The sequence below is a fragment of the Vicugna pacos genome, chromosome 10 (genome assembly GCF_048564905.1).
Source record: "Vicugna pacos chromosome 10, VicPac4, whole genome shotgun sequence".
NCBI lineage: Eukaryota > Metazoa > Chordata > Mammalia > Artiodactyla > Camelidae > Vicugna > Vicugna pacos.
The window spans coordinates 25,663,446-25,690,216 of record NC_132996.1 but is presented as its reverse complement, the minus strand read 5'-3'; the positions used below and the strand labels follow the sequence as shown (position 1 = coordinate 25,690,216).

General features: G+C 51.4%; 1 protein-coding gene and 1 long non-coding RNA gene across 3 annotated transcripts in view; one reads left to right on the top strand and one right to left on the bottom strand.

Moving 5' to 3' along the window:
• Positions 1-10,059, bottom strand: part of GDPD5 (glycerophosphodiester phosphodiesterase domain containing 5) — an 83,107-nt gene extending 73,048 nt beyond the window's left edge. For both annotated transcript variants that reach the window (XM_015238432.3, XM_072969184.1), the window contains exon 1: positions 9,290-10,059. The gene's annotated coding sequence lies outside the window, so the exon portion shown is untranslated. The remainder of the gene's footprint in view (positions 1-9,289) is intronic.
• A 9,055-nt stretch (positions 10,060-19,114) lies between these two features.
• LOC140698958 (uncharacterized) lies at positions 19,115-26,522 on the top strand. The gene is made up of 4 exons (XR_012076970.1): positions 19,115-19,429; positions 25,315-25,449; positions 25,834-25,895; positions 26,243-26,522. It is a non-coding gene; the product is annotated as an uncharacterized lncRNA (long non-coding RNA).
• The last annotated feature ends 249 nt before the right edge of the window (positions 26,523-26,771 follow it).

Here is a 26,771-nt window from a genome sequence, read left to right as displayed (position 1 = left end):
TGTGTCCCAACCACTCCCCTCCACCCCAGCCTTGGGGCTCCTCCAGGGCAGCGACACCCGAGTCCTCCTGCTCCCAGCTCCTAGCACACACTTTGGGGCAGAACTTGGGGACCTCTCGTCCAACTGCTTTCTTCCACAGAGGGGACACTGAGTCTTGATAGAATGAGAGGCCACTTCTCCCACTTCTCACAGGACCTGGTTTGCAGAAGAGGGCTTGAGGGAGGGGAGGATAGCTGACAGGTGGGTGTCCACAACGTGGCAAGGTTGCAGGGAAGTGTCACAGCCTCATTACTGGGGCAAAGTCTAGACTGAGGGCGGTGATGGTCCCCATCCTCTCATTAAAGTTCCGGCCACACCATCAGTTCTGGGCTCTCACTGTATTATTTGGGATAATGGTAAAGGCTGTCATTTACTGGGCACTTCCTGCTTGCCAGGCACCGTCTGAAGCACTTTTTGTTTATTCACTAAATCTTCACAACAACCCTACAAAGTACTTTCTATTATTCCCATTTCCAAGATGAGGAAACTGAGGCACAGAGAGATTAAGGGGCACACTGTTTTGTTCCCCAGCCATATTACGGCAGAATCAGGACTGCAGGAGAAAGTCTGGTTTCAGAGCCTGTGTTCTAACCACTACTCTCCATTGCCTGACAAAGATGGACAGAGACACAGGATGGAAAAAACTCAGAGCCAGGTCCTCAGTGGACTGGTGGTGACAGAGCTGAATCAAGTGATGGGGATGGCGGCTGGAGGCCTAGGCACCAATCTCAAAGGGGTGATAAGGAAAGATGGGTGCCCCCTGAACTCCTCTCCCTGAGGGGACTGTGGCTGTTGGGATGCCTTGGTTCGTCTCTGGGGTCGGAGCTGAGACCCCCTTCATAAGGGATATGCTCAAGTACCAAGAGATGAGCCTTAAACTGCATCCCAAGGAGGGTGAGTCCACGGACCCCACTGCTTTTGACCAAGAGAGTGAGGAACGTCTTCCGTTTGTCTCTCTGGGCCTGGACCACTCTGTGTGGAGTCATGGAGGCTGATCTCAATGGATTGCGCTGGGCTACGTGCCGCTGGAGGTCTACCTAGTAGGAGGCCCCCGTGGGAGACCGAAGGAAGAAAGAGAGTTGAGGTTTTATTCCCCAACCAGGTCTCCTAGGCTGACTGGGTCACTCACCTGCAGGACACAGCTGCTGTCCACACAGCTGACCACTTCCTCCCCTGGCATCTGCAGCCCTGGGCAGTGGCTGCCCCCGGGTACTGCCCTCCCTTTGTAGGTTTGCCACACTCCACTCCTGGGCAGTTCACTCTGGGCTGATACACCCTCTCTGGCTGGGCCAGAGCAGGATCACGGGCTGCCACCAATGACCCCATTTTTGCAGTCTTTCCTCAAACAGAGCCTCCTCTCAATGTGCACAGAACAAATGATTGCAGAATAGCAGTTTGCAGGGGTGCTGTTACTAAGCATACAGGTCTCTACTGTCTCCGCCTGGCCTGGCCCAGCATGCGGAGCAGGTTGGGGGCAGGGAGCAGGACTGGGCCACGAAGGGCAGGAGGCTGAGTTCAGTGAGGCAGTCACAGCCAGTGTGAGTGCTCACCATACGGTAGGCACTGTGCGCTACACGCCGAGCACTCCATTCGCCTCTCAGAACCCCGCAAGGAGGTACATCCTCTTTATGCATTTTATGGAAGAGAAAACTGGTGCTCAAAAAGCTGAAATGACTCACCCACGGTCATAATGCCAGTAAATGACAAAGCCAGGACTCAAATGCAACTTTCTCTGCCTCCAAAACACATCCTGGTAACTACCTTGAAAGAATTTTATTGGTTTGGCTTTCAACAGAGGCAGCTGACGTAAGTGGGGTCAATTATTGGTGAGGGCCACACAGAGGCCTCCCATGTCTCCCCAGTACCCTCCCCTGGATGAAAAAAAACCCTCTGACATTCTTCAGTTCTCCCAGGTGGGACGGAAGCCCTGAGCAGGCAGTGCAATTGGGTGTTTAGGTTGGAAAAACAAGCAGATTCAGACAAGGCTTCATTGTTAAGGAGAGCTTGACGCTTTGGCCAATAAAACAAAACCAAGCAAGATAAAATGCTTGCTGCCTTGTCTTATCTCTTAGAAAGAAGGCAGACAGGGAAAGGTCCCCACACTGGGTGTTGATCCCCGACCACCCATCAGCCTCCACCTCAGAGACCCAGCCTCAGGTGGCCCGGGCAGTAGAAAGAGCACTGCATGGGGAGTCCAGGGTCTGAGTCCAGCCAAGCTCTGCCACTGTCTGCGAACTTCTGCTGCACACGGCCAGCGGGTCCGGCACTGCACTGGTGCTTTCTGTGCCCAGCCTCATTTGGTCTCTCTGGCCTTTTCAGAGAGAGATTATTGTTACTTCTGTTTTCAGATGAGGATGCTCAGGCTTAGAGAAGACACCCAAGCAGGGAGGAGAGAAGTGCTGGAACCCAGGTTTACCAGATTGCAAGGTCTTTCCACTCCCCTGTTTCTCCAGGGAGAGCAGTATTGCAGAGGAGGGAGTGGCCCAGAAGTGCAGGTATCATCCTGGAAATGCTGTAGGAGACACGCTGCAAGGGGTGGCCAGGTGGTTCTCAATCTTGGCTGCACTTTGACATCACCTGGGGAGCTTTAAAAACTACTGATGCCTGGGTCTTGCCTCAGATTGTGAGGTGGGAGCAGGCAGGACTCTTAAAATTTTCCTAAATCATTCTAAGTTGTGCAGCGAATTTAAGACCCATGGGCCCAGATGCCCACTACAGCCTCTCCTCCCTCACAAGCTTCCCACCCGACTCCTCTTGAAGGAAAGAAGGGCTTTGTTACTCTGACACCATTTTACGAAAGGGACAAAAACCAGGCAACATGTAAGGGACGAGGTCATGTCCTCAAGGCCCCACAACCAGCCATGATTGCAGGCAGCATGAGACGACCTGGACTTCAGGGTGCCTCTGGGTTGAACTCTTTGAAGACACTTGGGGGGTCTTGGCTCCCTTGTCAGTGGAAGAAAACTTTCCCTTTGAGCCTCCTGGGTGGGAGAGTGAGACGAATTCTTCATGGCCTTTTTTTTTTCTTCTTCAAATAGAGGCCACTCATTCAAAAGCTAAACAGCTGTGGGATTAATGCTGGGAGACCACCTCTGCCGGAGGGTGTGCCTTGGGGCAAGAAGATAAAAGAACTCTGAGCAAGGCCTGTTTATTCTTTTCTGTAGGAGATTTTGTCCCAGGCCTGAGAAGAGCTGGGACCCTCAGACCTCGGCCCACACTTCCTCCCCACCTGCCTTCCTTGCACCCTCCAAGCAGATTGTCACAGGTGGCGAGACAGCGTAGGGTGGTAGGAAGAGGCATGCCTTTGGAGTCCAGCAGAACTAGGGTCTGCCCAAGCTCTCCTCCTAGCCAGCTACCCTGGGACAGGAACCAGCCCCCTCTGCGTTCATGCCTAGTGCCGACCTCACAGTGGTGCTGAGGTGCGTGTGCGTGCATATGTGTTAAACGATTGTTTCAAATTCAGCTCCGGGACCACCACCTCCGGGAAGCCTTTTCCGACTTCCTCCCCACCCAGCACTGGACAACCCCAGCCCCTGGCCTTCCCTGCCACATTCTGTCTATTCTGTGTTGGCACTGCTGCCTCCCCTCCCCACTGGACCGCTCATTCATTGCACAGAGCAGCTGCCTCTGCCTGGGATTCATTCCATTCATCCTTCCTCAGCACCTGTTCTACGAGACTCTGCTTCGTGCTCCAGGTACAAGTAACAACAGCTAACATGCATCAAGTGTTTGTTATGTGCTGGGTAGTTTTCTGAGTGCTTTACACATATAACTCATTTAATCCTCACCACAAACATCACTGTTCCCATTTTACAGATGGGGAAACTGAGGCCCAAAGAGGTTACATCACCTGCCTGAGTCACACGGCTAGTAAGTGTGTACTTGGGCTGTGATTTGAGCATTACCCTCTACCCACCATCCAAGGACGTCGATGGGACCAGTCGCCGCCCTGAGAGCTCATTCTTTACAATTTGGAAGTTTTGGATCTGTGTTTACTTGTTTAGTGTCTGTTTCCCCTATAGACCAAAATCTCCAAATGTGTTACATTTTGGACGTGTGTGTGAGAGGGAGAAAGAGGGAGACCAAACGAACGCTGCTTCCCCTGAAGGAAGGACTCACTCTGCAGCATCTGCTACCTAGACCCCAGATGGGTTCTTCCAGTCATTCCTGCTGCTAAGGCCTGAGAAGAATCAGGTCCCTGGACATCCTGGTCCTGCTCCCTGCCTAACTTAGCTTGGGGCCTGCCCAGTGGGAAGGTGGTGGGAATCACAGCTCTGCAAATCCTATCTGACAGTATGACAGCAAAGTGTCCTCCTCTAGGAAGCCCTCCCTGCCTGCCTGGCACACCCCACTCCTGGCATCACTAGCTGGACTCTTCCATCAGCTTCTTACTGAGTCACTCAATCTTGAAGCTACTGAGGGGACAGGCAAGGGGACTCTTGCTGAGGGAGCACCCTGTGTGTCAGCCCTGACACCTGCCTCCCATTGTCTCATCCAACCCCCACAACACTGTGATTAACAGCCCCATTTTATAGGGAAAGAAATAGAGGTACAAAGTGAGCAAATTGCCCAAGGGGTAGCTCACACTACCTGTCCCAGATAGGGGTGGGACGGCCACTTTGTGCCACGCACGCTGCTGGGCACTCAGAGGGTTGGGACGGCAGAGAATCTACTTCTGACTGGCTGACAAGGGAAGCAGACCTGCCCAAGCCCAATCCACAGACCACAGTCGGTGAGCGAGGGCTGTGGATCTATGAGGGAGGAATCCTGGAAGCTTCTAGAAGGAGGCATCTTCAGGCCTGGCTAGATTCCTCACTGCTCCACTCCCATGACCACCACAGGAGGAAGGGCAAGCCTTGGCTTACAAAGCTCTAGTGCCCCAAGGGTACCGCCTTGGAGGCTGCGAAAGGAGAAGCAGCTGCCCAGCCAGCTGCCCTGCCAATGACCCCCCTGTGGCTGAGCCAGCCCTGCCAACCAGGCCTGGCCCAGCCAGCTCCCAATCACAGGGTCTCCTCTGCCCAGCTAATGACCGTGCTGCCAGCAGCCCAGGCCGCCACCCTCCTTTGGGGGAGGCAGCAGCTAACTACAGAGCCTGCTGGCCCAGACAGCGACCGGGCCAAAAATCACAGTCACTTGTCACACCACATCCTCTGGCCCTGATGCTGTGGTCTCCTCCCCTACCTTCCAGGGTCACAAAGGACACTGCAGAAGGCTGGAGCTCTGGAAGCTCAGACACCACCCCATTCACCATAGACCCGGGAAACAGACCACAGAGAAGGGCTGATTCACCCCAAGTCACACAGCCAGCCAGTGCAGGGCCCAGGGTCCCCTGCACAACTCAGCACTGCCCTTCCTTAACCTGAGAAGAAGGTTCATTTCCAGGCTTTTTACACATGCAGTGTGCTCTCCTGCTACTTGGGTGGAGTTGAAGAGGCAGGACATCTAAGAGCTGTCTGTTTGGTCACAGACAAGAGCACACTCTTGATTCCTCACTCCCCACTGTCAAGCTGTGTGACCTTGAGCAAGACAATGTACCTCTCTGAGCCCCCGTTTCTGAGGCCTAACAGTAGCTACCTCCCAGAGCTGTGAATGAGATCCTCTGTAAAGAGCTTAGCACAGTGTCTGGCTCAGAATAAGAACTCAAGAGCATTAGCAACAGTTCACATCACCATCACAGTATTATTAAATGAGCATGTGGATGCATTTTACAAACTGTAAAATGTGATGTGATGGTAGGTATTGTTTGTAACTATTACTGTGACATGTTAAAGATTCAGAGGGGGTGTGATCAGAGGGCTAGGTAATCCAGGAATGTTTCTGGGGGAATTTATGACCTGAGTTGGGCCCTGACAGACAGGGAGGTGAGCTGAGAAAAAGGCGGTATGGATGGTGTGGATGATGGGAGGAACCCCTTAAATAAAGGGGCCACAGGTGATGTGTTTAGGAGATAATGACGAGCAATGACCAGGAGTCCACACAGTGGCTGCGGTGGGCAAAGCCTTGAATGTACAACAAAGAGACCTGGTCTCCATCTTACTGGCAAGGAGTCACAAGGGGCTCTGAATGTGGACCTCATGATGCTTTCTGCAGTGCGAATTCTGTCTGACGCTCAAAGTCCTCAACCATTTGATCACCCATCCCTCTTCTCCAAACCCCTTTCTAACCCCACAGATCCATTATCACCCCAGAGTTCTTCCCACTTCCCTGCTTATTACACTTTCCCATCTTCCCTGCCATTAGCCCACCTCATGGTTCATGTTCACCGTGAAGCACCCTTTCATTAAGTACCTATCGTGCCATCTGCTTTACATATATGACCTCACAGTCACCATAACTACCCTCACTTTACAGAGGAACCTGAGGCCTGGCAGGGTCAGGTGTCCTGCTCACAGTCTCACAGTGGGTAAGTGGCACAGCCAGGATTCTATCTTGAACTGTCAGGACCCCTACTCTCTAACCCCAGCCCAGGCACCTTTCTCCTTAATAAAGCCTTCCCGGTTACTCCAGTCCCTAAGAGCCTTCTCTCCTCACAACCCCTCCCCACTCATTTGGAATCAGAGGCCCACAGCTTGATCCTTGTTCTAGCTTGTTTTTCATTGTTTCCCGTTGGTCCACCTTGCCCCTGATAAGAGAGCTGGGGTGGATAATAGGTCACTTTCTTCCTATCCCTCCTTCCCCTGTATCTAAGACTTCTAGCACTAACAGGAACCACCTGCCTCCTCTGGTGGGCTTCAGAAGCTCAGCTGAACATAGAGTAATTTCCCTGAGACTGCCTCCCAGTGAGGGGAGCCATAAATTATTCACTGCACCTTTGTGCCTAGGGAGGCCAGAGGGAATGAACACCAGTTCCCCACAACCCCAAAGGAAGCCAGCAGCCCTGGGGTGGGGGGTCAGAATCCAGAGCCCCTTGCCAGGGTCCCCAAGCAGATTCTAGAGGACTGTGGGACCAGGAACGTGGTACAAGGGAGCCTGACCCATACAGGGGTCTCAGCTGAACAAACCAGGCCTTTGAACCTATAACAGTAGCTTGCATTCCAATCTAAGGCAAATCTTAGAATGTCCCAGGATTTCCTGATCAACATTCAAGCTTCCTTGTCTTATAGGGAAGGAAACAGATATTTGGTCATGCACTGTATATTTATATCTCATTTAAACATCACAACAACCTTGTTAAGGAGGAATTCTAATTTATAGAGAAGCAGCTGGGGCTCAGAGGAGTGAAGTGACTTGCCCAACGCCACATGGCCAGTGGGAGGAATCAAAGCAGATGTATGCCGCCTGGTCCGCTGACTCACCGCGGCTAGCCCAAGCCGCTTAGCGCACTCCATTGAGAGCTAGTCACCACACTGCCTTTTCCATCTGGGTAACTTCCAGGGCACCTGAGTTGGCACTCAGTTCCTGAAGCAAACTCAAAGGCCCTGAGCAGGTGGTTTCAACCTCTCTGAGCCTCAGTTTCCCACATGAGGTAGCCATTAGTAACAAGCCCGGTCTTGGTAAACACACACAAAAAAACTCTTCAGCACTTGACAGTGTGCTGGATGTGATGGTCCCATTATCTGAGCAAGTAACACACAGCCTGCCTTGACCCCATTTAACAGGTGAGGCTTGGAGCCATGGATTGATCCAAGAGGTCCCAGATGGCCCTCCAGCCCTGTTCTGCCTCACTCCAGATTCTTCCCACCACACCATGAAATGAGATCACAGGTGTGAAATTATCTCATCAAAGAGGAGCTTTGTTTAGTTGCAGGGATTATTATGAGAATTTGAATCCCCATGGATGGTGGTGATATTGGGGGAATCCTAAGTCCCTCAGTCACTTTCTCTTCTGGTTCCCCCAACCCCCTCACCCCCACGGACTGAGCTTCCAGGCTTCAGCTGACCTCTCCACCCTCCCCCATCTCCCAGGGGCTTTCCAAGGTGGTTTCCCCTAGACTCCAGGAAGCTGGGCAAAGCAGGGGTTAACTAGTCCCAGCCAAGGCCACAGGGCTCAGACAGAGGCCACGTTCCCCCTCACCCCTGAACAACAGCCCACAGAGTCCATGCCAAGCACTCTTTCACAACACTCCTCTCTCTGTGCAGCCCCAGGGTGCAAGAGAAGTAGTCCCTGCTTGGGAATCCAGACACCAGAGACTGTGCCCCCAGCCCTGAGGTCTTGTGCAAGCCCCTCCCCTCCTGGACCAGAGGTGTCTTGCAGGTTCCCCTGCCCCGGAGAGGCTGAGGTCAGACCCTCAGTCCGGGGCAAAGGCTGTGGGGCTGCTGGGATGTCTGAGGCCCCAGCACCAACCACACAGACTCTCACAACAGCTTCATACGTGGTCACCCAGACCTCACATCAGGGGTGGGGAAAGCCCCAGTCACCCACCCAGAAGATGCTAACTAGGGAGGTGGGGGTGGACACCTTGAAAGATGTTTGGGAAGGTTTTCTCAAGTGTACTTCTGGTTCAATTACTCACTCACTTTAGGACCCCAACAATTGCCCTGAGCCCAGGCCTCAGTGTCCCCCTTACTATTATGAAGGATGTGAGCTGCGGGAGTGCTGAGGGGGCTCATCTCCAGTTCTGATGGGCTCTGACTTGGGGGCCTCTACAGGGTGTTCTCCCAGCAGATAAGCAGAGTCTCAGGGCCTCCGGAGTGTCTTAGAGACACTGGAGTCTGGCACACAGGGGAAGGGGCAGCTGATCTCGGACAGGGAGGCTTCTCACCTCTGCTCTCAACTCTGGGTCATCTTTCCCGGGAGGTGAAATGGCCATGGAGTGGGAGGGAAAGAGGCCAGAGGAAACCACTTCCCCAGCCTCAGGATCAGCTCTCCGATGCCCCAGTGGCCCCACCTTGACACCTCCCCTCTACCTCCTGCCTGGCGGCTCAGCACGTCCTTTCTTTTCCTCCCCACTCTCCGCTCCTTTCCCACTCCAGTCTAACAGTCAATCCTCCCCAGTCTCAGCCTGAGTGAAAAGAGCAGATCACTCAACCCTGCTGAAGCTGGTTCCCCATCTGTAAGCACACAGCACCTTTTATCTCACGGAGTAGTAGCGAGCCATTTGACGGATTATTTGCGCAAGGGTGGGGCGCGGACCCACACACAATGGTGGTTCAATATGTGCCCGTTTTCTCCCTTTCCCCGTTCCCTTTCCTAAGCCCCCTCCTAGCCAGTTCCAGCCGCAGCTGTGCCCCGCGCACGCCCGCAGGTGGCCCAGGAGCTACCCGGATGGGGTCGGAGACCGCCCTTGCCCGGCATCCGGGGCTCTCTCACCTGCAGCTTTCGGCTCTCTCCTGTGTTTCCTTCGGGGCAATCGCTCAGCCCTCAAACTGGGGCAGCAGGAAGGCGGCAGCTCTGGCTCGCAGCACCAGCCTGGTCCGGTTCAGTCCGACTGGGACCCCTCACAGTGCTCTGAACGGGGACTGGGGCTTCCCGGACGTTCGCACGGTCCCAAGTCCTAAGCACCGAGTCGGAGGCAGCTTAAGGTTATGGTTTCGGCGAACCAGAGTCTGGGGGCGTCAGGGCTCCTTTGCACTCTGCCTTAACCCTGGGCGGAGGGCCGGGGGCTCCGACACACACTATAGAAAGGCTGGGAACGAGCCCGTAACCATGGAGCCGTATGGTGGGCCAGGAGTGTCCCGCCCCGGTGCACTGGATCAGGGTCAGGGGCTCCGGGCGTCCCGGCTACACGACCAGGACCGCGGACCAGGGAGCGTCCCGGCAGAACCCGGGGCTGGGGCAGGCAGGGCAGGGCAGGGCGCCGGCAAAAAGGCTTGGAGCCGCGGTGGCCGGCGGCCGGCGCCCGGCGGGGAAGTCTTCCTAGGTCCGGACTCGGCTCGCTCTGCAAAGTGGGGCGGTCCTCGGCGTGGCAGCTGCGTCCAGAGCTCCAGGTCGCGGCTCCACTTCCTTCTCTTTCTCCGGCTCTCTCGCCGCTCGCTCAGTCTCGCGCCGCAGCGGCTGCCACAGCCGCTGTCATCCCTGCCGCCCACCCCCAACAGGAGCTGCAGCCCGAACCTGAGCCGAGCTGAGCCGAGGCAGCACCGCCCAGCGCCGGGGCTCCCAAGTGGGGCGGAACCAGCCCGAGGCCCCGCCCCACCCGGGCTACAGACAAGGGGCGGGGCACGCTCCAGATCCCCTTCCCTGGTCCCGCGCCGTCGGGCAGCGGGAGCCAATCGGAGAGTGGGAAAGGAGCGGAGCTCTGCGGAACTTGGACTCTACCTCCGAGAGGGCGGGCCATAAATGGAGAGGTGCGGCTGGAGAGAGGACAATGAGGGGGAGATGGGGTTAAAGAGCTGAGCGAGGGATCCGGATGTAGGGAGAGGTGGGGTGCTGCCACGGAGGTGGAGGAGTCATGGGGTAGTAACAGGGGTCGGGGTAGGAAAAGAAGCAGGATGGAGGCTAGGTGAGTTATCGGCCTTCGGGACTGGCGGGACACACCCTCGCGGTACTCCTCTCCCTCCCCAGCTTCTAGGGCTTAACGCAAGGTGAGTATTGGATGCCATGAAATATTCAGATTTCAGGAATCGGTGAAAAGTAAGTTTGGAAACAAAGAGCAGATCTTTCTTCAACATTTCCCCATTCCCAGCGCCCATCCGCGGGGAAGAGCGTCCCTGTCAGTTCTAAAAATAAGAAGCCAAGAGCAGAGGTGTGTGAGGACCACACACAAACACACACACACACACACACACACACACACACATTCGCGCGCGCGCGCGCGCGCGCGCGCTCTCTCTCTCTCTCTCCTTGTCTCGGTTTCTGCCATGTGCTCCCTCCCTTCCCCTCGAGCCTTCAGGCAGGAGCTGTGTCTGATGTAGCTCTGAGTTTCCAGACCCCAGCACCCTGCGCAGGGCGGGGCACAGAGCAGATCTTGGAGGGTTTTGATGTATGAATAAATGAGTTGAATGTTCTGCAGGGGCCATGTGAAAGCCACTAATTGGCCTGGGGAGCAAAGGAATGGAGTCTGCACAGTACAGGTTTTCTGCAAGCCTCACCACCAACCTTATGCAATAGGTACCCCATTTCACTGATGAGGCCACCAAAACAGAGTGGCCAAGTGATGATCCCAAAACCATAGAGCTCACACAGGATTCCATTCTCTTATCACTATCACATTCTTGGGCAAAGCTGTGTGGGTTTGAACTGGTTACTCAACCTCTCTGAGCCTCTGGTTCCTCATCTGTAAAAGGGAAATAAAGATGTTGCTACTTGGCAGGGACTGGGTGAGCACCAGGCTTCAGAGGGTGGAGGGAAGTGTTCTCCTGGCAGAGGAAATAGCATGTGTAAAAGCAGGCAGTCTGAGAGAACACTTCTGGGGACCTGTGGCCTATTATGGGGGCATTAAGAGAGGCTTCCCTTAGGGAGTGACAGGCTGCCTCAGGCCAGAAGCAGGGGTTAGCTAGTTTAGGAGGGAGTCTCAGGGAATGGACAGTGCTCTGTCTGGGCAGAGGCTAGCCTGGACAAATCCCTGGAGGTGAGGGAGAGCACTGCTCTGTTGAAGAACCCAGACAAGTTCAGGGTAGCTGAAGCTCCCAGAGAAAAAAGAGCAGAACAGATGGGAAGAGGTAGGCAGAGCCAGACAGGAGAGTTTCAGACTTTTTTCTAAGGGCCAAGAACTCTCTTGGGGTCTTGCTTGTGTGCCTGACCCAACAGGTTTTTGCTGAAGCCCCAGCCTTGAAGCCCCTAAGCCATTGGTTACCAGAAGAGCACCCTGGGAAGTTATTAAGCCAGGCATTGATATGGGAAAGATAGCACTTTGTAGGGAAACCAGGTAGCATGAAAACACTTAAAGCCCATAAGAGGCAAATAGTGTGGGGCAAGAGGTGTGAAGGGTTGGAGTCCTCCATGAGGCCTGGACCTAGAGTGCCTTAGAGTCGGGTTAGGAGAACAAGGAAAAGGGTGAGCTGGAGGCTGAAGCCCAGGCTCAGGGTAGGGGTGGAGGATGTTGGGGGAGGGGATATACCCTCTCCTGGCCAAGCCCAGGGTTGGGGGGTTGGGGGAGGTTGGCCCCAGGAAACTCACACTGGTGGCTGTGGCCAGAGGGCTTGTATTTTGCCTTACATGTTGAGCTTGGTTATGGTGCAAAGAAACCTTGTGACTTCTCCCTCTGCTTAGAACTTCTGTGGCTCCCAGTTGCCAGCATGATCAGGTCCTAGGTCCCTAGCCCAGTGTTCCATCCCCTCCATTATTGCTCCTCTCAATCCCAAAAGCCTCATCTCCCAATCACTTCCCTCTCCCCTTACACCAAGCTTCTCCCAGCATCACCCATAAGCAGGATACAGTCTCTCCCCTCCATATGGTTGCTCCTGTTTGTCTGGGGGTCCAGGTTCCCATTCTCTCTTGAGTTAATTCCTGCTTCCCTATTAGAGTAAAGGGAAGAAACTTTGGGGCAAATACTTCATCTGTCTTCTTCTGCTGTATCCTCAGAGCCCAGCACAGAATCTGGCATGTAATAGGTACTCAGTAAATAATTGTCGAATGGATGCGCCATCTCTCAAATCAAGTGTTTCCTCCTTTGGGAAGCCTTCCTCAATTCCCCCAGGAAGTCCACCTTTGGTCTGGGATCTCTCAGTTTGAAGTCTCTGTAATCAGGTATTTCGTGTCTAGTTGGCCCCACTGGGCCAGGAGCTCCTCCATGGCCATGCGCCCCTACCCACCACCACCCCGCAGAGAGCCGGGCTGGCCTCTTAAGACCTCAGCATTGGGAGATGAATGAGGCTCTCAGAGAGCTGTTCTCTGGCCTCCCCTGCTGTGGGAGCCTCTGAAGCAGGTCAGATGAGCAGAATGCCTGCATGAAAAGGAGGCTTTCAGAACAGACCCTCCATGACCCCTGAGGCCTGGGAGAGAAGTGCCCAAGGTCACCTCCAGCACACAGTTTTCAGACGCCCACATTCGCCCTCTGACTACCCTCCCCGGGGTAGGAAATCTCCTGACCTGGGAGAATCAGGCCTTTTTGCGGCCAGAGAGACCTACAAAGCGTGGCAGAAGCATGGTTATGGTGGCTTGTCTGAGGATGACTGAGGGCTCAGAGGTCGGCTCTGAACCTGGGCCTCAGGGCGGACAGGAAAGGCTAGCTTTGTCAGCCCGGTGCCCTGCTCCTCCGCTCCGAGAACCTCACCCTCCACACGTTCTTCTGACCTCACTTTCTTCTGTTGCAAGCTCCTTCCCTTTTTCAATTCAAATAAACATTCACTTTCCTGCCTACATTTACATTAGGAATTTTGCATTCTTTTTCTTAAATAGGTCCACCAAATTGTATTAGACTTTACACCCCATGAGATCTGCTTGCAACAAATCCTTACGTTGCACCCATCAGGTGCAGGCACTGTGCTAGGTGCAGACAGACATGGCCCTCCCCTCCCGCAGCTCATGGCCTGGTAGGGTCAGTAGGCTCAGCTGAGCTTGGCCCACACAATCTGTCCTGCTCTCCTACCTCTGCCAGCCTGGAATCCTTTCCCCAGTTGTCTTGCCTGCATGCACCCACTCAGCCATTGGACTTTCTTCAGCCCTCAAGGCCCAATACGCAAGTTGTCCCCTCTGAGAAGCCTATCTGACTTTTCCAGAGGGAAGCACGGCATCGTCCCATGGAGCTGGTGACGCCGTAGCTCTTTATGCCTCTCCTGGGACTCTGATTGGCTTAGATCTTGAGCTGTTTGTGGATCAGTTTTTCCCACTGGAGTGTGAGCTTCTAGAGGGCAGGGGATGGAATCTCGTTTCTCTCTGTGTCCCCTTTTCAGCCCACATTTACCAATAATTCTTAGGCTGGACGAACAGTGAATGCTGGAGAGGCTGTGGAGAAAAGGGAGCCCTCCTACACTGTTGGTGGGACTGTAATTTGGTGTAGCCATTATAGAAAAGAGTATGGAGATTCCTTAAAAAACTAAAATTAGAATTACCATATAATCCAGCAGTCCCACTCCTGGGCATACAAGCAGAGAAAACTCTAATTCAAAAAGATTCATGCACCCCAATATTCATAGCAGCACTATGTACAACAGCCAGGACAAGGACGCAATCTAAAAGTCCATCGACAGAGGAATGGATAAAGAAGATGTGGTATATATAGACAGACAATGGAATACTACTTAGCCATAAAAAAGAATAAAATAGTGCCATTTGCAGCAATATGGATGGACCTGGAGATTGTCATTCCAAGTGAAGTAAGTAAGCCAGACAAAGACAAATACCATGTGATATCACTTACATGTAGAATCTAAAAAAAAAAAGACACAATTGAGCTTATTTACAAAACAAAAACAGATTCACAGACACGGAAAACAAACTTATGGTTACCAGGGTGGTAAGGGGATGGGAAGGGATAAACTGGGAGTTTGAGATTTGCAGATACTAACTACTATATATATAATAGATAAACAACAAGCTCATACTATATAGCACAGGGAACTATACTGAGTATCCTGTAGTAACCTATAATGAAAAAGAATATGAAAAGGAATATATTTATGTACATATATAACTGAAACATTATGTTGTACACCAGAAATTGATGCAATATTGTAAACTGGTTATACTTCAATAAAAAAATAGGAAAAATAATTCTTAGGCTGGATGAAGTCCTAGACCAAACATTGGGCATCTAGGATGGAACAATTAGGAAGAACCTGCCCTTGACATCAAAGAGCCCCCAGTCTCAGGGTTGTCTGCTCCATGAACACAGCGAGGCTGCCTGGGAGAAGGCAGGGCAGGGTCATGGCGGCTTCACAGGGAAGGTGACACTTGAGGCAGACGGAACATTGAACACAAAGGGATGAAAATGGGAACAGGCAGGTGATGGACAAGAAGTTCAGTCTGTTGGGAGAATGGGAATGACACAGGAAAGAAGAAATTGAGGTTGCACTTGAGGCAGTTAGAGCACAGACTCTGGACCACATGGTGAGGGTCTGCACCCTGGCTCTGCCATCACAAACTCTGTCATCACTCTGTGCCTCGGTCTCCCCATCTGTAAAGTGGGAATAATACTAGTGCCTATTTCGTAGTCTGTTTATAAGGATTAAATGAGTTAATTCTATAAAAGCTTAGGGTAGTGTTGGTACATGATAAGCCCCACTGTGAGTGTCTGATAAATAGGATGGAGCTGGAGGGACCGGCATCGGCCATACTAGGTGGAGTTTTGAGTTTGCTTTGTATTCAGAGAGCATCAGAGTGTTAACAAGTGAGGAGGGGGTGAAAGGGAGGAGGCGGCTTGGCTTAGGTCCAACCTCGCTCCTCCCAGCCCATGAACACCCAGAGGGCCTCCTGCTGGCCCCAGCCCTGCCTGCCTCTCCCCACCCCTGGCCTTCCAGGGCACCCTGTGGCCCTGTGGCATCAATCGATGTATAGGAGACTATAGGGGCTGGGGCCACCCCCACCAAGGCACAACTGCGGAAAATTTATGGCCCAATTACTTGCCACAAGAGGTCAAGGAGGGGCCCTGAGGAGGTCCAGGGCATATGGCCCCGGCTGGGCTGAAAGGATAGTGAGACTGGATATGAGTGTGCTGAATGGGGAATGGATTGAGGTGGGGATAGGGGTACAAAATCACTGGCTGGGACTGGAGGCGAAGTTGGGTGCAGGACACTTGGGGACTGATGCCGAGGGTTCAAGAGCTGGATGTGCTTCCTGGCCCAGCCACCTCCCTCTCTATGCCTCTGCTTCCCGGTGAGTAAAATGGAGCCGAGAATAGCGGCCCCTCAAAGGTGGTGCAGACAGGAGGAGAGGCAGGGCTCAGTCACCAGGCCCGAGGTAGCATGGAGAGTGTATGGATACCAAAATCAGTTCTGTGGAACCGAGGCAGAAAGGCCCGGAGTGTCTGTGGCTGCAGAGGTGGTGTGGGATGTGTCACACGTCTTTGTCATTGTGTTTGGCTTCCATGCTGAGGGCGGGGGACCCTCGGAGGGTCTAAGTTGGGGTAACAAAGCTGGGTTTGCTCTTTAGAGGGAGGCCTGGCCACCATCTGGAGAAGAGACTGAGGCAGGGAGGCCAGCCAGAGCCTGTTTTGAGAGTCCACGTAACAAGGAGAGATGAGGGTCTGAACCTGGGCCCTGGCCGTGGGGTGGGGGTAGGAGGTCAGGATCATGGGGGAAAGAGGCAGGCTAAAGATTGTGTCTCTGTGGAGTAAGGGAGAGAGAGGGTGTGATGGGTCCAGAGCTCAGGAGAGGGGCCAGGTAAGAGGCCACAGCCTGGGACAGGCCTTGGGAGGAGGGGTGAGCAGCCCCAGGGAGGGAGTGTGAAACCCACCGGAAGAGGGGTGGGCAGGGGATGGGGCCCAGGAAAGAGCCAGAGAAGGACTGGTCAGCGAAGCAGGGGGGAGAGAGGGTCAGACGCTGAGAGGAGTGAGCAGCAAGGAGAGGTTAACAGGGCCGGGGTACCGGGACTGAAGTGTTCTGGGGTCAGTGGTAGGACTGAGGGTGACCCTGGGGGGGAGGCGAAGGCAGGAGCAGGGGTGCACTTGGAGCTGGTGTGGCACCTTCCCAGGGAGCTGCCAAGGGAATGTGCTGGTGTCAGCTGGAGGAGCAGGCAGAGATGGAGGCTTTTAGAAAGGACTTAAAGCCATGTGCAGGGAGGGGTAAGTGGTCAGGGAAGAAAGGCAGCATCTCCACTTCCGGGGCTGGGGGGGACCCCAGAGGGGATGGACAGGTAAGGAAGATCAGGCCTGAGGTCTCAGCCAAGCAGGAAGTAAGGTGTCTGCGGTCCAGGGAGAGGGCCAGGTGGAGCGGAGGCTGAGGGAGAGGCACCAAGCTGGGAGCCTTGGCTGTGGAAAGGAAAGTGGAAAGGAAGGGAGAAGTTAGACTGGGATGGGGTATAAATCTGTGGCAGCCCCTTTCCCATGGTGGAGGGGTTCGGGGTGGTTGCCGAAAATGCCTGTGTCCAATAAAAATGATACCTGGCCCCCATTCTCATTCTCCAGGATCCCTGCTCAGGCTCCAGTCTTGAAAGGATGGGAGCTTCAGAGTCCTCTCTGACCCCAGATCCTGCAGGCTCCCTCTCTTCCACCAGGTTTTGCCACCAGCAAATGGGAAATTTGGTAATCACCATGATTCCAAGCTTACCTTTGTACCAGCACCTCCCGATGCTCGCAAAAGGGGGTGTCTGCGTTGGCTCCATTACTGTCAATTGCCAAGGTCTGTTACCACAAACTCCTTGTCAGATTTACTTTTGTGTCTCCAGTACCGGGTGTGGAAGCAGGCGTTCCTACCTTTTACAGAAGAAAGGCAAAGGGGATGCCCTCATTTGGCTGCGTCTGCTGCCCCCTGCTGTCTCACACTGGTTGGTGCAGAATAATAATCCTAAAGCTAACACTGGCTGGTTCTCAAACCTTTTGGTCTCAGGACCCTTTTTCATATCCTAAAAATTACTGAGGACCCCAAAGAATTGCTATTTACATATGGCTTATATTGGTATTTACCATATTATGAATTTAAACTGAGACATTTAAAATACTTGTTATTAATTTAAAATAGTAATAACAATCTTAGTAAATGTTAAAGCATTTTTATGAAAAATAACTACATTTTCCAAAACAAAAAATTAGTGAGAAGAGTGGCATCATTTTACATGTTTAAAAAATTTTGGGGAGGAGGGTATAGCTCAGTGGTAGAGTGTGTGCTTAACATGCAGGAGGTCCTGGTTCAATCCCCAGTACCTCCATTAAAATAAATTAATTAATTAAAACCTAATTACTCCCCCATAAAAAATGATTTATAATTTTTTAAATAATAAAAATAAATAAATAAATTGTAATGGTTGCCAAATAGAAAATATATTGTTTTGGTTGAATATATTGTTTTAACCAATATACTGTTTTGGTCAAAAGTTTACAAAGAAAATACAGGCTTATACTGACGAATTAGAAAAGGGAGGGGTATTTTAATGACATTTTCAAATAATTGTGTCTATTCTTTGATACTAACTCAAACTGGTCATATTTCTTGAAGTTTAGCTGCTATTAGAATCTGAAACCACTGGTCTCTTTGCACTTTGAATGTGTCTTTTACCAATATGTGATTTTGTAACAGCATTGGCCATTGGGGAAAAACAATGGTTCACCAAATCATGGAGATCTTTCAAATACTGATGAAGTTCAGTACATAATATTAAAAAATCAAATTTGTTAATATAACCACCAATCTCATCAGAAAAATCTTTTAAGTGCTGAGATGCTGTCATGCTCACAGTGGTAAACACAAGTTTTCCAAAATTCTAATTTTCATTTGAAAGCTAAATTTTACCATTCACAACAAATACTGTCAGTTTACCTTAAAATGGCAGACTGATTTTATTCATTTTGATAAAATGTCTGCCAGCTACTCAAGTCTGCATAACCATAATTTATCTGTCAGTTATTTCTTTCAAGTAAAAATGGTATTCCATAAAAAAAGTGGCTAGTTCAGCTCACAATTCAAACAACTGCACAAATGCTTTTCCCTAAGACAACCGCTGCACTTCTGTCTGCAGCAGAAGTGCCGTGTGGTGCTTACTGACCATTTTGTCACACAGAATATTAACAAGTGCATTTAAGAATCAATATAGAGTGAATTAAAACATTTGTATTGCTTCATCAGTGACTTTCTGGGGTGATACTGGCAGTGTTTTACTGTGCGGGAGTGGCCGCAGAGACTACAACAACTTCTTGTACAGCTTGGAGCTGCTGCTCTGATTTTTGCTGAGGATGTTAGCCATTTTACTGCCATTGCTTTGGCATCATTGTGAAATGCCACCCCAGTGAAAAAGACAAATGACACCTCATTGTGAAAAGAGTAAGGACTTCAGAGACCACTCCCTGAAAGGGTCTGCTCTGGAGTGTGTATTGCATACTAGGTACTGGTCTAGGCATTCTACTCTTCTAAAAAAATACCGTGGTAAAATAGATATAGCATAAAATGTACATTTTAACCATGTTAACATGTACAGTTCTGTGGCATTAAACACATCCACATTTCCATCTCTGCAGCAAGCCCCAGCAGCCACCTGGTCACCCTGGCCAGCCTCGGAGTTGTCCTAGACTTTACTCCCCAAAGCCAGTCAGTCACGGAACTCAGAGAGGGGAATTCTAGAGCTATTGGCATTCCCAGGCTTCTAACTCTGGAGTTTCTGTCTCTCAAACATCGTAACATCTTTTCAACCACTCTCTGACGCTATGGCTCCCATAATCACCGCCCCAGGCTGGGCCCCATCATCTTAGCCTCCTCATCACTCTCCCTACCTCCTCTCCTGCCCTCTCCAGCTCACCTCCCACTCCTTCTAACTCCGATCTGACCACATCAGTCCTTTGATTAAAACTCTTCAGTGGCTTCTCATTCTCCCCGACTCCCAGCAGCACCTGCTGGGCCCTCTACATGGAATGCCTTTTTCCTTGGCCAACCTGGAAGTCCCAGCTCCAGTTTCTCCTCCTCTAGGGAGCTTCTCTCAGATTGTGAGGTAGGTCTGCCATCTGTGAGTGGAGGGAGGGTAGGAAGAATTTGCAGGGCAGCTCTGAGAGTCCTGCCAGGGCAAAGGCCCTAGGGTGGGATGTACCTGGTCTTTCCAAGACCGGAGGCCAATGTGGCTGGGGTAGAGGGAGTGATGAGGGTAACGGGGATGGAGGGAGGTAAAAGATGGTCTACAAGGTCACAGAGATCAGGTCACAAAGGGTCTAGAGCCTACGGTGAGGAATTTGACTTTTCCTCCAACTGAAATGGAAAAGCACTGGAGATTTCTAAGCAGAGAGGTGTCACCATTTGCTTTGTGAGTTAAATACACCAAGGGGGAAAGGATAGGAGCAGGGAGGGCAGAATGTGGCCTCAGATGAGAGGCGATGGTGGCTCTGATCAGGGTGACAGCAGGGGCAATGGAGAGGTAATCAGATTCTGGGGTGTCTTTGGGAGGCAGAGACCCAGGATTTTCTGATGAATTAAACGTAGGTTGTGAGAGAAAGAAAGGAGTCAAGAATGACCCCAAGTTTTTGGCCTGAACACCTAGATGGATGGTGTTGCTGTGATCTGACACTGAGGAAGATGACAGCAGGAGCAGATTTGGGGGACAGATCAGAATTCGAGTTTGGACATGCTAATTTTCAGATGTTGCTTAGACATCCAAGTGGAGATGTCAGGCCTACAGTTGGCTATACAAGTCCAGAAACTCAGGAGCTGTTGCTGGTTTCTCCTCTTCTCCTAATGTGGGAACCTCAGAGCTCAATCTTTGGGCTTCTCTCTTCTCCCCTCAGAACCATTTCCATGTGAGTCTTATTCAATGGAAAGGCTTCAAATACTTTCTCTGTGCCAACAACTCATAGATGTGATGGCTGGGGCTCTAGCTGCCATCTAGGTCTTTGAAGCTGCACCCTAGGGTTGGAGGGGCCGTGAGCTGGAAGGAGGCTGAATCCCAGAGGACTTAACAAAGCAGAGCCCCCTTACCACCCTGGAACCGTCTATTTCCAGACTTTTCTGTGAGAGAGAAACAAACGCTCTTGTTCAAGCCAGAATGCTTCTGTTATTTACAGTTAAACTGAATCCTGCAATGATACCTCCTGTTGGCTGCATTGTCTCATGTTCATCCCCTCAACAGCCCTGGTAGAGTGGATTTTACCCACCTCGCTTTAGAGAAGACGAAAGGGGTGCCAGGATTTTAGGCAGGTGGCCAGTGTAAGGCTGAAGTGGGCACTCTGACTCCTGGCCCTGCTCTCTCCACCAGCCCCTGGGGTCACTCCTAGGCTGACTTCCCTGTGTGCACTAACGCCATCTGGGTTTCCCAGGGTCCTTCATCCAGGGCTCAGAAGCATCGAATGAGCAGGAAGAGCAGTCTGGGGCTCAGAGCTGTGGCAGGGTGATAACTGCCACAGTTTGCCCTGGACTGTTGGCACTGAGCGTCCCGTATCCCTCGGTCATGGGCAAACCCAGACAGGTGGTCATCCTAGAGCTCGGGTTCCAGCCAGGACCCATCACTGCCCCTGTGGGCACCCAGACCCTGAGCCATTACAACCTGCCCCTTTCCAGGCACTTATTCCCTCCCCAGTCCCTGAGCCCTGGGAGCTTCCTGAGCTGGGGCCGTGGCTGGGAGCTCCTGGGGTCTGGCTGGGGGCTGGAGCAGGGGTTAAGGGATTAAGGAGATGAGGCTCGTGCATACTAGCAAGAAATAACAGCCCAAATTACACCTGGACTTGACTGTGCACTGGCCTCAGAGGTTAGCAGCCCGCACACCTATCGTGACCTTTTCTGACCCCCTGACTCTCTGCACATGCTGTGACCCACCAAGAAAGCCGAGTCCCAGCCTGCTGTGGTCTGGGGCAGTCAGGCTGCCCTGAGGGTGCCCTTTCAGCCCTGCCTCCATCCAGCACCCATCACGCAGGGATGAGCCCTGACTCAGTAGAGCACAAGGGAGCTCTGCACCCAGAAGGACGCATGTCAAATCCTGGCTCTCCTGCCTTCTACCTGTGTGAACGTGGCTAGTGATTTCACCTTCTGAGCCTCAGTTTTCTCATCTGTGCAACAGGGATAACAGTACCTACCACTTTAGGCTGTGGAAGGGTTAATGAGATAATGCCCCGTGAAGCTTGGCACAGAGCCAGGCACCGTCAAGGTTGTCATCATGGCTGCTGTTGTATTACCACTCCTCTGGGCCAGGTAGCATTTGTGCTGGAGGCCAAGGCCCCAGTGATAAGCCAGCAGCCATCCGGGAGTCCCCAGGGAAATCACAGTCCGATGGGGACATGGGACACAAGGCAGTTCTCAAAAATAAAATAACGGTTCAAATGGAGGAGGGAACAAGGTGTGGTGGGAGCACCAGGGAGGAGAAGCGTCTCAATATGGACTGTGGGGCAGTCAGGGAGGTCATCCTGGAGGAGGCAGAGTTGAGTGGAGGCTGGCAGAGGAGCAGATCTTTGCCAGGCAGATCCAGGCAATGAAGGAGCCTCTTGGGACTCTCTACAGTCTAGGGTTCTCTTTTCCTATTGATACGGGTGGGGTGGGAACCAGGCTTGTCAGGCTGGCTGGCATCTCTGCACAGGTTCCAGAAGCTTCAGACAAGAAGGCCCTAGCACCCCACATCCTAAATGGAGTGTCAGACCATCCTGAAGTGCCAGCAGAGGGTATGCTCCCAGACCTGTCCTGCCAGGCTCCACTCATCACCCATCCGTGTTAAATGGTTTTTTTTTTTTAAGAGATAGAAAAGTACCAAATGTTATCACTTATATGTAGAAACTTAAAAAAAGACACAATTGAACTTACCTACAAAACAGAAAAAGACTCACAGGCATAGAAAGCAAATTTACGGTTACCGGGGGAAGGAGGTGGGAAAGGATAAATTGGGAGTTCAAGATTTGCAGATACTAACTACTATATATAAAATAGATAAACAACAAGTTTATACTGTATAGCACAGGGAACTATATTCAATATCTTGTAGTCATTTGTGGTGAAAAAGAATATGAAAATGAATATTTGTATGTTCATGTATGATTGAAGCATTATGCTGTGCATCAGAAGTTAACACACAACATTTGTAAATTGACTATACTTCAATAAGAAAGAAAGAAAGAAAGAAAGAAAGAAAGAAAGAAAGAAAGAAAGAAAGAAAGAAAGAAAGAAAGAAAGAGTCACCCTGCTCTGTTTCCCCTTCCTCCTTTAAGTGACGAGGGCCTGTGTCCAAAAATTATTAAGAATTTCAAGATAGCGACACCAGAGCAACAAACCGAGAGTAGAGTCTTTTTACTTATAGCTGCCAGATTTAGAAGAAAAAAAAAATAAGGCACCCAGTTAAAGCTGAGTTTCAGATGACCAATGAATAATTTTTCGATATAAATGTGTCTGGCGCAATATTTGCTATAAAAGTCTTTTGTTTACCCAAATTCTAGATTTTTATTACAAATATTCCACCAGACACATATATACTAAAAACTATTCGATGTTCATCTGAAATTTAGTTTTAACTGGGAGTCCAGTACTTTAACTGGCAACCCTACCAGGCTGTACCCTGCTGTCTCCTCCATTACCTGGGGCTCCTAGGAGAAGGGGTCTCAAACTTCAGGCTGCATCAGAATCTCCAGGAGGGCTCCTTAAACAGATTGCTTGGCCCAACCCCCAGAGTTTCTCACTTGCAGGTCTGGAGTGGAGCCCAAGAATTTCATTTCTAACAAGTCCCAGGATGACGCTGATGCTGTTGGGCCTTGACAACCACTGTTCAAGGGTCCATTACCCTTGTGAAGCCCATGAAGAGGACACAGAAAAGTTCAGTGACCCAAAATGACCACCAGAGAGCAGAAGTACCCACTACTCAGGCCTCAGGCAGAGCCCACTGTCCTCGGGCTGAGCTTATACCTCTGCTGAGCATTTGTTCTGGGCCTGACCATGTCCTGGCTGTGATGAAAACATGGGTCAGACTTAATGCCTGCCCTTGAGGAGCTCAGGGTCTGGTCAGGGACTCAGAGGTGTTACCTGACAATTACAATTGGTGCTGAGGAGGTGGGAAGCACGGGCTGGGGTGAGGAGGCTGTGGGAGCCCAGAGAAGGCTGGGGGTACTCAGGCAGGCTTCCTGGAGGAGCTGGTGGCCTGAGCCATGAGTAGAAGTCACTCAGGCAGGGAGAAGAGAAGGAGGGGCACTCTGGGCATAGGGATCCATGACTACAAGGACATGCAGGCTGGGAAGTGTCAGGTGTTCTCTGGGAGTAGTGCAGAGGCAGGAAAGAAAATTAGTGGGGGAAAACCTGGCGAGGGTGGCAGGGCCTGCCTGGGTCCTGAGGGAGGTCTCAGGGAGCCCCAGGAGGGTTTTAACTGATGGTTAGAATGATTTCCTGGCAACGGTATGGAAGAGGAAAGAGCAGAGGTAGGGAAGCTAGTGCAGTCATCTAGGGAAGAGGTGATCAGACGAAGTAAGAATGGCAAATCTCATTCATTCATTCATTCATTCATCCATTACACACATTTATGGAACAACTTCTCTGAGCCAAGCTTTGGGCTGGGTGCTAGGACTCGGTGGCCATCTCAGAGAGCTTACAATCTAACAGGAAAGGCCAACAACCAACAGCCCATGGCTCAATTAGCCAGCCAGTGACAGTTGTGGTCCTTGAGGGATCAGTCCAAGGGATGCTAAAGAAGCCAAATGGCAGGGTCTGGGCAGAGGTGGGGGATGGGCGGCATCTCCCAGGAGAGCCGCTGACCTGGGTATCCTGACCCAGCAAGCACAGATGCCTCATTCAGCCAGACCTTGGCACCCTCCCCACTGCAGCCCTGAGCTAACAATATGACCATTGAAGGCTGCTGCCATGGCTTGAGGTCCAGGCCTTCCTGCTCCCATCCTCCCTCAGCCACACAATCCTGGCCTTTAGCAGGGAAGAAAGAGCAGGATTATATGCAGGTACCAGGGGCTGGGCCCACTCGTTGACCAGTTTAAGCCTGGCCCCCAGTTCCAGGTGGACACCTGGGCTGTCACCTTCCTCAAACATCCAGGGCTCCCGGTTCTAAGCATGTGAAGGGTCAGGTAGCTAGAAGCAAGGGGAGGGACCTTAAGTGCCAAAAAGATGCCCTCTAGGGGCTGTCCTGGCTGCTCAGGGTTCCTGGAGCACACCTCATTCATTTACAGAAGTGACATTGGCCTCAGGGATGAAGTGGATTACAATCAAGCTAACTGGAGCACTACTCTCTAGAAGGGTGGTCTTCTTGCTGTCCTGAGAACACACTAGTTCCTTCTAGCTTTGGAGCCTTTATATATAGAGTTCCCTCTGCTTGAGGTGCTCTCCTCCACTCAGATTTCACAGGGTTGGCTTCCTTGACAGGCAGAATAGTGGCTCTCAAAGGCGTCCATGTCCTAATCCCTGCAAATGTTAATTTACATGGTCAAGGGGACTTTGCAGATATGATTAAATGATGGTTCTTGAGATAAGGAGATTATCTGGTAGCCCTGTGTAACCACAAGGGTCCTTATAAGAGGGAGGAGGGGATGGAGGTTAGAGAAACAGATGTGATGACAAAAGCAGAGGTCAGAGAGAGGGGCAGCTATGAAGATGCTACGGTGCCGGCTTTGAAGATGGTGGATGGGGCCACGAGTCAAGGTGTGCAGGCAGCCCCTAGAAACTGGAAAGAGCAAGGAAACAGACTTGCCCAGAGCCTCCAGTTGGAACACAGCCCTGCTGACCCATTTTAGTCTCCTGACATCCAGAACTATAAGAGGATACATTTTTACTGTTTTAAGGCACTAAGTTTATGGTAATTTGTTGAATCGGCAGTAGGGAACTAATATAGCTTCTCATTATTCAGGTCTCAGGCTCCCCATTGGCCACCCTGTAAAGGAGTCATCTTCCCAGCTCCAGTCACCTGTTTTTGTTTCTTCGTAGTGCCTACCGTTATCTGGAGTTATCCTACCTGCTGCTTAGTGTAACGCCTGTCTCCTCCATCCACATGCGAGGCTTCTTGAAAAGTGAAGGTCTTCTTCTGTTCCCTCCTGTGTCCCTGAACCAGAACAGTGCCTGGTACATAGTGGGCCCTTGATAAATATTGGTTGCATAAAAGAAGGAGTAAATAGAAGGGTGATGTGTGATCTCCCTCCTGTGCACACTGAGGGCAAGGAAAGGAGGAAGCTGTGGCTGGCTGGGGGAGGTCCCCTAGGCTGTGAGAAGGCAGAGGGGGTCTCAGGACTCTGAGGATGGAGGGAGAGAGGCACGGAGGGGCAGGGAGCAGATCCCTGTATGCCTGTGGGAGCTGCAGTGGCATCTAACACAGAACTTGTGTGCGGACTTTCCAGTTTACAGGGCTCTCCACTTTCAAACTCAGCACCCCCCTATTCTTTTTCTTTTGTCCCTCTGAACAACCTGAAAGACAGGCTATTAAAAAGAACCGTTGTTCTCACTTTGCAGACGGGGGCACTGAGGCTCTAGACAGTGATTTGAGAGTGGGAAGACATCTCGGTGCATCTCAGGCAAGGACTCATGGGGTCTGGGAGGTCCTGAGGCTCGCCTGCTTCCCTAAGCCTTCCCAGTCCTACTAGCCATGCAAGCTTCCAGCTGCTGGACAGTCCTTCTGTCCATCTGCCTGGGACGCCATTCCTCACCTCGCTTTCTCTCAGGGCTGGGACTAGGGTGAGGCAAGTGAGGCATTTACTTTGGGTACAAATTAAAAGGGGCACCCCAACCTCAACAATCAAAAGAAATAACCCTTTCATGCAATGTTTATAAAAACTGAAGTAAATGCAAAAAAAAAAAAATCCAGGAGGAACAAAATGTCAACATTCTAAATAAACACACTTTTTTTTCTCTTTTGGCTCAGGCTCCAACATGGCTTAATACAGTATTGTTTTCTCCATCTTGTCCAAGGATGGCTACATGATGCCTGGGGCCCCTTCTGCAAAAATTATCCTGAATTTCAAGATAGCAACAGCAGAACATCTAACCAAGTGCGGGGAACTATCAGAACGAGCAGGTCGCATGCCCATGAAGTTGGCCCTGATTCTGCCTTTATTTAAAATGTTGATACGTTGTTCATCATCAATTTTTTTACATTGATTTTGATTTTCTAAAATAGTGCATGAAAATGTTACTTGTCTTCACCACTGTGGGTTTTGGTGTTTTCATTAATTGTGTACCTGTGGGGAGCACCTCACTTTCCTCACCATGGCACCTCTGCTTGCTGTGAGTCCCTTCTCCACCCCAGGCAGCCTCCTCCAGGAAGCCTCCCTTGCCCCCATCCCTGTGTGGGTTCTGGAAACCCTCTGCCTTCTCCCCTGTCACAGCCTTGTGCACCCTGTGTGAGCTCTGTTGCTTATGGACACAGGGCAGATCTGGGTTGTTTCTGTGTT